Source organism: Myotis myotis, unplaced genomic scaffold (genome assembly GCF_014108235.1).
Source record: "Myotis myotis isolate mMyoMyo1 unplaced genomic scaffold, mMyoMyo1.p scaffold_m19_p_8, whole genome shotgun sequence".
Lineage (NCBI taxonomy): Eukaryota > Metazoa > Chordata > Mammalia > Chiroptera > Vespertilionidae > Myotis > Myotis myotis.
The window spans coordinates 89,393,751-89,406,171 of NW_023416390.1; the positions used below are offsets into that span (position 1 = coordinate 89,393,751).

General features: G+C 42.0%; 1 protein-coding gene across 1 annotated transcript in view; it reads right to left on the bottom strand.

Moving 5' to 3' along the window:
• Positions 1 to 12,421, bottom strand: part of CNTNAP5 (contactin associated protein family member 5) — an 876,948-nt gene that overhangs the window by 135,690 nt on the left and 728,837 nt on the right. The gene's annotated exons all lie outside the window — the stretch shown is intronic.

A 12,421-nucleotide genomic window follows, 5' to 3' on the forward strand; every position in this document is an offset into this window, starting at 1 on the left:
TTAAGTGGGTTCTAAATTACTAAGAGCAGGGCACAGGGGAGGTAGCAGCATTGCTCTGTGGTGTGGGGGAAGGGTGGGAATCCATTGAAATAGAAGAGAGGGACTTATCGAAACAGTGAGGAAGGCATAGATATCTACACTCGTACTCAACTTTCTAAATGTCTAGGAATTGGCATCCAATCCCCAAAAAGAGAAAAGACTTGGGTAAATAGGCCTCATGTGATGCCCTACATAGAGTTCTGCCACCTCTATGAGGAAAGGAAGCATCCCCACACTGATGATATTCAATCAGCAGGAACATGCCAGCCCCAGATCTTACTGTGCAACGTCCTTGCCCCACTGCCAGGTTAGTGGGGCCAGCGTGGGACTGGGCTTCAGCACTGGGCGGGAAGCCTTGCTCAGTTCCATACTAGCTGTGCAGTCCCAAGGAAGCAGATGAACACTGTGAAGACTGTCTTCTCCTTGGGCCAATGGGAAGCACGAATCCTACCTCAACACTTCTTTGTGGAGGAGTAAGTGATGTGTGCAAAGCACTTAAGACAGTTGCCCATCACAGTTTGAACTCATAGGCTCCCAAAGCAGAAGACAATTTAACCAGAACCCATTCCAATTTTCTTCATTTAAAACATCTGCTTATTGACTATATGTTTATCTAAATGCTGAGATATGCTCTTCTCTTAATCAAGGCCACTCTGAAATTCCCTTTCAACTTTGTCTCTGTACAGCAAAGGTTCCTTCTTAGAACAGCATAGCTTAGGTCTGGCAGCAAGCCTCTGTCATAAAAATAGTAAACAAGAAGCTGTATTGACATAATTTCTCTTTCCAACTGACATATGCAATGTTCCTAGTTCCCCATGAAATTATCTCATTGAATTAATGGCACCTAGAACATAATCAAACCTGGCTTTTGCTTTCTAATTTGATTGCTAATTTGTTCTACTTTTGTGAAAACTCTATAATAACCTGCAACTGTGACAACAAAAAAAGAAGGCTGCATATTTATGTATATTGTTAGCAGATAGGGAATACTCTTTTATTTTTGCTAAAGGTTCAGAGAAAGTGTTCACATTTACAAGCAAGTCCTTCTAATTACAAAGATGTGCAGTAGAGACTTGTGACAGTGATGATGTGGGTTAATTATTAGTTTGATTCAAGCACTTTCCTTGAGTGAACTAACTTCCTTGGGGACATTTTGCCTGCCTTTTGAGCTACTGTCTCCTAGTTAACATATAAATGGTTTTCATTTGATGTTTGGTTTGTGTGTGTGTGTGTGTGCAAGTGTAAGTATAATTTAGAGCATTCTGTTATGTAGCACTGGAGGCCCGGTGCACAAACTTGTGCACCAGTGGGGTCCCTCAGCCTGGCCTGAAGGATTGAGCCAAAACCAGCTCTCAGACATCCCCTGAGGGGTCCTAGATTGCAAGAGGGCACAGGCCAGACTGAGGGACCCCATTGGTGCAGGATTCAGGCCAGGGAGGGACCAATGAAGGGCTGCAGGGCATGTCTAGCCATCTCACTCAGTCCCCAATCAGCCAGGCCCCAACAGCAAGCTAACCTACTGGTCAAAGAACCTACCCCCTGGTGGTCAGTGCATGTCATAGCTAGTGGGTGAGCAGCCTTAGCATATTATTAGCATATTATGCTTTGATTGGTTGTAAGGCCGACCAGCTGACCAGACACTTAGCATATTAGGCTTTTATTATATAGGATATTAAATATGGGCATACATAGCACATTTTTTCTTTTTTTTAAAAAAAGTTTGAAATTCAGTATTTTATTTTATTTTATTTATTTTTATTTTTTTATTTATTTTTTATTGCTTACAGTATTACAAAGGGTATTACATATGTGTCCCTTTTTTTCCCCCCGCCCTTAACAATCCCCTGGCCTCCCCTACCCCCCAGTGTCTTATGTCCATTGGTTATGCTTATATGCATGCATACAAGTCCTTTAGTTGATCTCTTACCCCCCTCCCTCCTGACCCCACCCCTCACCGGCCTTCCCACTGCAGTTTGACAATCTGTTTGAGGCTGCTCTGCCTCTGTATCTATTATTGTTCAAAAGTTTATAATGGTCTCTATTATCTATGAATGAGTGAGATCATGTGGTATTTTTCCTTCATTGACTGGCTTATTTCACTTAGCATAATACTTAAGACATGAAATTAAATGAAAAATATATTTTTTAACTAGAAATGTTCTACCAACTTTCTTTCCTCCCTCCTCCCCTATTCCTACTATTTTTATTGTTTATTCAATTGTCAATTTCAACACAAAGAAAATTCAGCAAACCACCTGGATTCTATTATTCTATCAGTTGATTGTATTTTACAATCTAAGAGTTTAAACTCTCTGATTGATTGGCCTTAACATACAAAACCATTGGGATAAATAGAAGAAACAGCTTAACTGTGAAGACGTTCATCAGTGACCGTGGTGCTACTGCAGGACCACAATGCCAATATTAACACACCTTTAGAGCAACTACAAGGTAGAAGGAACTATGCTGATTATATTCTGAGCATACAGGATACACATTAAAAAATAACATTGATGGAAGATAGCCTAGTATATGATGTGTGCGTGACCGAAAATAATTTCCAGATTGGATGTCTCCATGGGCAAGAGTAGCCTAGGAAAATCTGAAAGAGGAGCTCACTGTTGATTAGGCCTTGACGTGTGGAATGAATTAAGAGAAGGAGCCAGGAGACAGGGTGGTGCTGCAGAAGGTGTGTGTCCCTGAGTCAAACATGAGGTCTGACTGACTTGGAAACTGGCTGTACCATTCTCCAGCATTCACAGGATCCCACTTAACCTCAGTTCACTCACATGTAAACAGGGATGAATTCAGTCTTGTGGTGGTATAAAGAGTAGAAGTAATCATGTAAAGTCATAGCACATAGTGGAAACTCAATAAATAATAGCTGGTCTTTATAACTGTGATAGAATAAATTAGAACAACCATGAAGACCAATCCTGGGTAATGAGTTAGCTAGTGCTTACCTAAAAATCAATTAGGTTGTAATTATTTCAGGAAATCATCAAACACACTAAAAATAAATTTAAAAATTGGCACGATATTAGAAATTTGTTCTTAAAATTTTTATAATAATGATTCTATGGATATGTGCTTTTATGAGTCCTTATTATTTAACAATACATATTGCAATATTTCAGATAAAGTGATAAGTTATCTGGCATTTGCTTCAAAATAATAAAGGAAGATAAGTGGATGTGAGCATTTAGATTAAATAAAAATGGCCATGAGTTGATAACTACTGAAGATAAATAATAGGTGCTTGGCATTGTAAAATTCTTCTCTCTACCAGAGTGTACAAATGATATTTTTCTGTAGTAAAAAGTAAAAAAATAACATGTCCTCAGAAAGGTAAATATTAGACAATTTTCAATAGTTTTTTTTTTTTTTTTTTTTTTTTTTTTTTTTTACAATTAGTAAAGTATAAGCTAAAATATACATGTTACTTTTCACTGAAATTCTATTACTAAGGAAATAATTTATTAATGTGCATATCACAGCATTATCTATGTGAAAACACTGGGATAATCTAAAATTCCAAAATATAAGAGCAACTATTTAGTGAGACTCTGTAGGTCAGGCATTATCCCAAGTTCGTTGTGAAGTGCTCACTGCATATGCACCAAAAACCTTTGTGAAGAATTCCTGAATTGTCCACACTTTTTATATCTACAGGTGTGAAAACCAGGAATCATAAGGTTGAGCTACACAACCATTGTCCTACCTGTAGATTGTGGATGAGCCAGAATATGAACACCAGCAGATCTGGAGGCAGGGTCCCACTATTGCTAAGGTAGCTCTGGTGGTAGGATTGCTTAAATAAGCAGGAACCACCAGATGGAATATTATGCAAAATTAAGACTTAAAAATTCATGCACAGGGGTGTCCCTCAGCCTGGCCTGCACCCTCTCCAATCTGGGACCCCTTGGGGTATGTCTAACTGGGTGGTGTATTTGGATGAAGAATATGAATTACAGATTTTTTGCAGACAATCACAGGTGCTTCTGTCCACAATGTTTTTAAATTCCAACAGGAAGTTGGATTAAATAAAGCATTGTTTGGCATAGGGGTTTGGGAAATGTGTCTTAATGAATTAACAAGACTTTTTATAACTGTCATCATCATTTGAGACAGAGCAGGGTAACAATTAAACAACCAGCTCTGGGGAGTGGACTTCCCCAAACCAGTTTTAAGTGCAATAGAGAAAATAAACCCTAGCTACTGGATAGAGAGGCCGTATAGCCTCAGAGGCCAATCCAGAAACACTGCCACCCAGAGGCTGAGCCACAAACTGACTCTTAGGTAAATAAAAATTAAGGCAGTCTGGGACACAAATACGGACTGGGTTAAAATCAGAACTGTGGTTTACAACATGGAGGAACGGTGTATCGCAGGGAAATTTGACACTCTCCTGAATACCTGGCAGGACTAAGGCGAGCCAGACTGAAGAGTAAAAGAACTGAAGGACCTTCACTACTGCAAATTTTTATTTATTTTTTTAATTCTTTTTTCACCTTTTAACTAAGAAACCAATTTTTTTTTTTTTGCTTTTTCCATCACCTGATTTTACCCTTTTAATTACTACATTTTTATTTTTAACCAGTATTATTACTGCTACCATTTTACCATTTTTTAAAGTGTCATTTTATTTTCTCTTTATTTTATTTTGGGATTAGTGTTCTACATTCTATTTTCATCGATCCTTTAGCATCATTTTTCTCTACCTCAATTTTACCTCTATGCTATAACCCTCTCCCTCACTTTTCCCCTTTTGTTGTCCTGTTTCTCTTACCCTATTCCTGCTTTAGATTTTCCCTATTCCTTCTTTTTACCCCCTGTCAAAATTTCACCCTACTTACATATCCTATTTCCAATCCACTGCTCTAAATCCTTATACACCTCTCCCTTATCTTTCTTCACTATCCAATTTTTTTTCTTATATCTTTCTATTGTTTTGTTGTTGTTTGCTTGATTGTTGAGTATATTCTGTGTGTGTGTGTTTTTTTTAGGATTGGTTGTGAGGTTGTTTTTCTTTTTCTTTTTCTTTTTCTGCTGGTTCCCCCCCCGCCCCCGGTTATTTTTGTGCTTCTGTTGTCCCTTGCCTCACTTGATATTATTGGTTGTTTGTAGTTTGCATTCATCTCCAGGGATCTGTTGCTGGAATTTGTTGGGATTAGTTGTGGTTCTATCAGAGTTTTCTCCTCATATAAATAGTCTCTTCCCCTCTTCTACTTCATTGTCTCTTTTCACTTTTTTCCCCCCTCCTTTTTCCCAATTTCATTTTTGCACTCCTTTTTTTTCTTTTCTTTTTTCTCTTTTATCTTTTTCTCTTCTTTCTTCCTTATCCCCTAATTCTCTTAACTCAGTGGTCACCTTTATTTGGGGTTATTAATATTATGAATACATTTGTGTTCAGTGCCTGGTACGTTGTGCCTTGTTGTGTTGTATTTTGTGCCTTTAAATCAACGCAGCAGATCCAAGCAACAGCAGCCTCCTGATCACCACACCCTCTGTCTGAGGAACAGCAGCTGTACGTGAAGCCTCCCCCCACCAGCCAGAAGAACCACCACAGCTGTGAACAGCACCCACCAGAGGAGCTGCTGCCAACTGAGGAGCAGCTACTGATTGACTCAACATCTAGATATGTCAGTGAGATCAAACATGGGTAGACAAAGAAACCCCCAAAGGAAAGAAAAGGAGGACTCCCCAGAAAAGCAGCTAAGTGATACAGAGGCATGCAACATGACAGAAAAAGAATTCCGAATAAGGGTCCTAGAGTGCATAAACCAGATGGAGAAAAAATCAACAACTTATGCAAGAATCAAGAAGAAACAGATGAAAAAACCAATAACTTATGTAAGACCCAAGAAGAAATGAAGAGCGATATAGCTGCAATAAAAAATGCCATTGAAAGTATCAACAGTAGACTAGGAGAAGCAGAGGACCGAATTAGTGAATTAGAAGACAAGGAAGCAAAACACACCCAAACTGAACTGCAATTGGAGAAAAAAATTAAAAGACAGGAGGAGAGCCTAAGGGAGCTTTGGCACAACATGAAATGAAACAACATACGAATAATAGGGGTGCCAGAACAACAGAAAGAGGAACAAGGATTAGAAAACCTATTGGAAAAAATAATATCAGAAAACTTCACTGAGGTGGGGAAGAAAAAAGTCATACAAGCCCAGAGAGTCCCAAACAAGGTGAACCCAAAAAGACCCACACCAAGACACATCATAATTACCATGGCAAATGTTCAGGACAAAGAGAGAATCTTACAGGCTGCAAGAGAGAGATGGAAAGTTACATACAAGGGATCTCCCATTAGATTATCAAATGATTTCTCAACAGAAAGGCATCAGGCCAGAAAAGAATGGACGGAAATTTACAAAGTGATGCAAAGCAAAGGACTGAATCCAAGAATACTCTATCCAGGAAGGCTATCATTCAAAATTGAAGGGGAGATAAAAAGCTTCACAGACAAAAAAAGGCTAAGGGAGTTTATCACCACCAAGCCAGCAATGCAAGAAATGCTAAAGGAACTGGTGTAAAAAGAAGAAATAAAAAGCTCAGAAAGAAAACAGCCACACAAAAACAGAAATGGCTACAAACAAGTATCTTTCAATAATAACTTTAAATGTAAACAGACTAAATGCTCCAACCAAAAGACCTCTAGTGTATGAATGGATAAAAAAACATGACCCATACATTTGCTGTCTACAAGAGATCCACCTCAGAAGAAGGGACTCACACAGACTGAAAGTGAAGGGATGGAAAAATATCTTTCAGGCAAATGGAAATGAAAAGAAAGCTGGGGTAGCAATACTTATATTGGACAAAATAGACCTCAAAGTGAAGGCCATAACAAGAGATAAGGAAGGCCACTTCATATAACTTTCATCATCATTTGAATATAAGTGGTGTTTAAAATGGTGATTAAAACACTTTATTTTGATAATTGAAATGCTGCTCCTTTTCAAAATTTTTATATTTTTTAAAAGTAAATGACTGTTTACATTCAACATTATTTTTTATTAGTTTCATATATACAGCATAATGGTTAGCCAATCATGAACTTTAAAAAGTGTTCCCCCTAATATTCCTGTACCCAATGGGCACCATACATAGTTATTAAAATATTGACTATACTAGAGGCCCTACGCACAAAATTCTTGCAAGGGTAGGCCTTCCTTCCTCTGGCTGCCAGCACTGGCTTCCCTCTGGCTCCCAGAAACTGGGGCATGGGCTTCCCCCAGCTTCTGGCAGCCTGCCTTGCCCCCACCCACACCCACCTTGACCTAGAGCTGCTTGCGTCTGCCGCCATCCTCCTTCCTTCACAATTGATCACCCCGCTGGCCAGTGGCCTGGGCCTCTAGCTGTGGGGTGATCATGGAGCGATGATGGAGGCCCACTGACCAATCTCATAAACCTGCCTTGGCTGGCCTGGCGCCAGTGCGTGTCATAGCATGGTCATCTGGACGGTTGTTCTGCTGTTTAGCCCTTTGGTTGCCTAACTGCTCCCCTGCTGGCCTGATCTCACCCCCAACCGGCCATCTTGTGGTGGCCATCTTGTGATGACATAGCATGTGATGCCACCTAGGCTTTTATTATATAGGATTATATATGTACTAGAGGCCCAGTGCATGAAATTCATGCACAGGTGGGGGCCTTCAGCCCTGCCTGCACCCCCTCTAATCCGGAACCCCACGGGAGATGTCCAACTGCCAGTTTAGGCCCTATGGGATCGGGCCTAAACCAGGAGTTGGACATGCCTCTCACAATCCAGGACCACTGGCTCCTCACTGCTTGCCTGCCTGCCTGCCTAATCACCCCTAACACCTCTTCCTGCCTGTTCTCCCCTAACCACCTCTGCTTGCCTGATCACCCCTAACCACCTCTGCCTGCCTGAACACCCCTAACCACTTCTGCCTGCCTGCCTGATCACCCCTAACTGCCTCTGCCTTGGCCCCACACCCGGGACCCAGGATTCCCTCCTCCAACCAACTGCAGGCACCTGGAACCTGGGCTGGCTTTGCCTGGGCCTCCTGCAGCTGCAGTAGACCATGGGCGGGTGGCTTCTCCATCTCTCGGGCCACAGCCACAGACGCTGGCATCTGGGACCACAGGGAGGTACCTTCTCCATCTTCTGGGCCGCAGGTACTGGCACTGGTGCCTGGGACCATGGGGTGGGCGGCTTCGCCCGGGCCCCGCTTTGTCAGGAAGGATGTCCAGATGGTCATCCGGAAGATGTTCAGTCTAATTAGCATATTACCCTTTTATTAGTATAGATATGCTACTTTACATTCCCATAAATATTTTGTATTTCCAATCTCTACTTATCAATCTATTCACATTTTTCACCCAGTCCACAACTCCCCTCCCATCTGGCAACCATCAGTCTGTTCTCTGTATCTATGGGTCTATTTTCTGTTTTGTTTTTCATTTATATTATTCTTTATATTCCACATATAAGTGTAATCATATGGTATTTTTCTTTCTATGTCTGAATTATTTCACTTATATAATGCCCTCTAGATCCATTCATGCTGTCACAAAGGGTAGTATTGTGTTCTTTTTAAAAAATATATATTTTTATTGATTTGAGAGAGGAAGGGAGAAGGGAAAGGGAGAGAGAGAGATAGAAACATCAATGATGCGAGATAATAATTGATTGGCTACTTCCTGCATACCCCCCACTGCAGATGAAGCCCATAACTGGGCATGTATCCTGACCTGGAATCAAACTATGACCTCCTGGATTATTGGTTGATGCTCAACCACTGAGCACACCAGCCAGGCAGTATTGTGTTCTTTTTAATGGTCAAGTGATATTTCATTGTATATATGTACAACAGCTTTTTTATTCACTTGTCTATTCTATTGGGCTTCTTCCATAGCTTGGCTACTGTGTAAATAACCCTGTAATGAACATAGGGGTACATATATCCTTTCAAGTTAGTGTTTTGGGTTCCTTTGGCTATAAAACAGAAATGGAATTGCTGGGTCATAAAGACTTTTCAAGTTTAATTTTTTGAGGAAACTCCATGCTGTTTTCCACAGTGGCTGCACCAATCTGCATTCCCACCAACATGAGGTTGACTTTTTCTCCACATCCTTGCCATACTTGTTGTTTGTTGATTTATTGATAATCATTCTGACAGATGTGAGGTGCTATCAGTTTGTGGTTTTTTATTTCCATTTCTCTGATGATTATTGACTTTGAGCATCTTTTCATATGTCCATTGATCATTTATATGTCTTCTCTGTGGAAGTGTATATATAGGTCCTTTGCCCATTTTCTTATTGAATTTTTGTGTTTCTGGTGTTAAGTTGTACAGTTCTTTTTTTTTTTTTTTTCAAGGTGTGGACAGGGAGAGCACACAGTGGATCCTTTGGCTTGAGTCTTAATATATATTAATTGATTTCAGAGAGGAAGGGAGAAGGAGAGATAGAACCATCAATGATATCAATGACGATAGAGAATCACTGATGGGCTTCCTTCTGCATTCCCCCTGCTGGGGATTGAGCCCGCATCCAGGCATGTGCTTTAACCAGTAATTGAACCCTTATTTCCAGGTTCCTAGGTTGGTCAATGCTCAACTACTAAGCCATGCCAGCCGAGTATGGATTTTTTAAATTGATTTTAAAGACAGAGGAAGAGAAAAGGGAGAGGGAAAGAGAGAAACATGGATCGGTTGCATCCTGAATGTGCCCTGATTAGGGATTGAACCCACAACCTACACGTGTGCCCTGACTGGGAATTGAAGCATGACCCTTTGGTTCATAGGGCGATGCTCCAACCAACTGAGCCACCCCAGCCAGGCTTAGTTGTATGAGTACTTTATACATTTTGGGTATTAACCCCTTATCAGATGTATCATGGGAAAATCTGTTCTTCTATTTGGTGGGTTATCTTTTCATTTTATTGATGGTTTCCTTTGTTGTGCAAAAACCTTTTGGTTTTATGTAGTCTCATTTGTTTATTTTTTCTTAGTTTCCCTTGCTCAAAAGTTACATCAGAAAAAAAAAATGTTACTGAGAGAAACATCTGAGATTTTTACTGCCTATGTTTTCTTCTGGTATTTTATGGTATCAAATCTTCTATTTAAGTCTTTTTAATCCATTTGAGTTTATTCTTGTATATGGTGTAAGAAGGTGGTCTAATTTCTTTAGGTGTGTGTTTTTTCATGTATCTGTCCAATTTTTCCAATACTATTTAATGAATAGAATGTCTTTACCCCATTATGTTCTTTCTTCCTTTGTCAAATAGCAATTGACCATAGAGGCATGGATTTATTTCTGGAGTCTCTATTCTGTTCCATTGTCCTATATGTCTGTTTTTGTGCCAGTGCCATGCTATTTTGATTATTATGGCCTTGTGATATAGTTTGACATCAGGTAGCATGATTCAACTATGTACTTCTTTCTCAAGATTGCTATGGCTATTCAGGGTCTTTTGTGGGTCCATATATATATTTTGAATTATTTGTTCTAGTTTGCTGAGAGTTTTTATTATAAATAAAAGAAGGCAAAATTTTATCAAATTCTTTTTCTGCATCTATTCATATGATCAGGTGCTTTTTAGCTTTCATTTTGTTTACTTGGTGTATCATGTTAACTGATTTGCAGATATTGTAACATTGTTGCATTTCAGGCATAAATGCCGCTTGGTTATGCTGTATGAAATTTTTAATGAATTAGCTGGTTTGCTAATATTTTGTTGACGATTTTAGCATCTGTTTTTAACAAGGATACTGGCCTATAGTTTTCTTTCTTTGTAGTGTCATCTGGTTTTAAAATTAGGATGATGCTTGGAAGTCTTCCCTCCTCTTGAACAGTTTGGAATAGTTTGAGAAGAATAGGTATTAGCTCTTCTTTGAATGTTTGGTAAAATTTTCCTGTAAACCTATTTGTTCAGGACTTTTGTTGGTTATGTTTTTTCTTTTTATTACTGATTCAATTTCATTAATTACTAGGGGCCCAGTGCATGAATTCATGTACCTTGAAAGGACCTGTGGGCTGTGAGGCTGCAGTGGGCACAGAGGTGGGTCTTGGCAGCCTCCTCCGGGCCTCCGGACCCCTCTCTGCTGGCAGCCCCACTCCCGCCGCCACTGCTTTCATGCACTGATGGCGCTTGTCCTGCTCACATCCGCTGATGGTGCTGAGCTACTGGGCCCAGCGCCAACAGTGGGTGTGAGTGGTGGCTGCTGCCCCCATCACCCGTCAGGAGCAGCGGGATGTAGAAAAGCCCTCAGGGATGACTGGGGCCAGCAGCTGCAGCTCACACCCACTGACAGCGCTGAGTGATTGGGACAGGAGCTTGGCAGTAGTGTGAGTGGGGCTGGCACCGGCAGCAGGTGAGAGCACTGGGCAGAACTGCCGCAGGTGGGAGCAAAGAATTTTCAGTAACCACCAGAGGCTTGTCCCAGTGACAGTGACCTATGCCCCACCTTGGTCTGGCCCCGCCGCTCACCTGCTCTACCATCCCGCCATGGCCAACGCCCACCATGTTCTGTGCGCTGCCACCTGCTGCTGATGCCCACCATGTTCCACACGTGCCCACTGATGGTCAGCACATGACATAACAACCAGTTGTTTGGTTGTTTGGCTGTTCTGTTGTTCAGTCTATTTGCATATTAGGATTTTATATATATACTAGAGGCCCGGTGCACAAAAATTTGTGCACTCGGGGGGTTCCCTCAGCCCGGCCTTTGCCCTCTCACAGTCTGGGACCCCTCGGGAGATAACGACCTGCTGTTTTAGGCCTGCTCCCGGGTAGCAGAGGGAAGGCCCAATCCCTAGGTGCAGCCCCTGGTCGGGCTCAGAGCAGGGCCAATTGGAGAGTTGGGGCGCCGCACCTGTCATGCACAGAGCAGGGCAGATTGGGAGGTTGTGATGCCACCCTCAGTCACGCTCAGGGTAGGGCCGATTGGGGGGTTGGGGCACCGCCCCCTGTCACACTCAAGGCAGGGTCGATGGGGAGGTTGCGGCGCCACCCCCTGTCATGCACAGAGCAGGGCCAATCAGGGGGTTGAGGCGCTGCCCCCATCACTCACAGAGCAGGGCCCATCAGGGGTGTTGGGGTTCCGTACCCTGTCATGCACAGAACAGGGTCGATCAGGGGTTTGAGGAGCTCCCCCTTGCCACGCACAGAGCAGGGCCCATAAGGGGGTTGGGGAGCTCCCCCATGTCATGCACAGAGCAGGGCCAATAGGGGAGTTGGGGCACCGCCCCCTGTAACACACAGAGCCACAGGGCGATCAGGGGGTTGGGGAGTTCCCCCCTATCAGGCACCCAGCAGGGCTGATCAGGGTGTTGGGGTGCCTTCCTCTGTCACGAACAGAGCAGGGTGAATAGGGACATTCTGGCGCCGCCCCTTGTTACA